Raw genomic sequence first — 1,282 nt, forward strand, 5'->3', positions numbered from 1 at the left:
ATATATTCGTTTAGAAATTTGAGCTTTGTTGTTTTATTTCTTTATAACTTTATTTGTGTGAATTTTCCAGAGATTATTTAAAAAATGTGTTTGTGTAAACTGCTTCAATTTTAAGCTAAAATTAGCACATTTGGAATAGATACAGAATAATGAATAGTTTTTTTTTCTAGGCTTCACTGCATATGCAACCTAAAAGGTTTTTTTTTTTTTTTTTTTTTTTTTTTTGCCACTTCAGTGGAAATCAGAACTGAATATCTGAATATTGACTTTTGTGGGTCAAAGTATAGGTAAGAATTAACTTGTTTTCTCAAGGTACACCCATTTTTGGAAATCTCACCTCCTCACAGGAACACATCGAAAGTCACAAACTGTTCCAGCACTGAGTTGACGCGTAACTTTTTTTAAAGAGTTCATCATTGTTGCCATTGGGGAAAAAAATGCTTGTGCACACACATGTTTTATATACTTATGGGGACTTTGCTTTGACTTCCATTCATTTACCGGTCATTTCTAGAACTTAACCCTGACTCTTTACCTTAAAACTAATCACTTCAATACATATCTGAACCTAAACCTAGCCTAAACCCAATTCACAACTTAGTACTAAACCAAACCCCTGAACCACCAACGGTATTTCCCCCGATGGAGACAAGGCTGCAGTTTTCCCCATTAGGAACAGCCAGTCCTCGCCAGGCTGTGTGTGTTGAGAAAATGGTCAAAAAGTGTCCCCACCAGGTAACAAAACCATGCCCACAGGCACATACACACAAATCTGCTCCAACACCTGCTGTGAACCAAGTGAAATGAAATGAAAATTRGACGATAAAAAGTCATGTTGTGGGGACATACAGCTGTAGGCATGTGGGCCTTGTGGGGGACATGTCATCCCTTTTAGTCACAAAGAGAGGCTTAAATCTTCACYACAGTCACGTAAAAACAGAGCTGTGTCACCGAGATGAAGGGTGCTCTAAAGACTTGTTAAAGGTGATAATTAAAACAGTCTTCACCAAAAATGTCTCCRAGATTTTTAAGAGTTGGACTCATACGAACCCTTATTTTGCAAGTGAGCGATAAAAGTGAGATTTACATCTTGCTAAAACACCAGAATCACAAGGTTTGCTTTTTATGAAGTGATTTATTAGCAGCTAACTCAAAAGCCTGCAGTGTACAGCTATAGTTCAAACAGACTGATTCAATTTATTTGACTATTGTGGGTCAAAGTATAGATAAGAATTAATGCTTCACCAGGGGTCGGATTTATAAAACTTGCGTACGCACAATT

At 37.0% G+C, this 1,282-nt stretch overlaps 1 protein-coding gene across 6 annotated transcripts in view; it reads left to right on the top strand.

The window, feature by feature from the left end:
* Positions 1 to 1,282, top strand: part of cacna1ia (calcium voltage-gated channel subunit alpha1 Ia) — a 211,827-nt gene that overhangs the window by 115,635 nt on the left and 94,910 nt on the right. The window lies entirely within an intron of this gene.

The sequence above is a fragment of the Austrofundulus limnaeus genome, unplaced genomic scaffold (assembly GCF_001266775.1).
Source record: "Austrofundulus limnaeus strain Quisiro unplaced genomic scaffold, Austrofundulus_limnaeus-1.0 Scaffold271, whole genome shotgun sequence".
NCBI classification, from domain to species: Eukaryota; Metazoa; Chordata; class Actinopteri; order Cyprinodontiformes; family Rivulidae; genus Austrofundulus; species Austrofundulus limnaeus.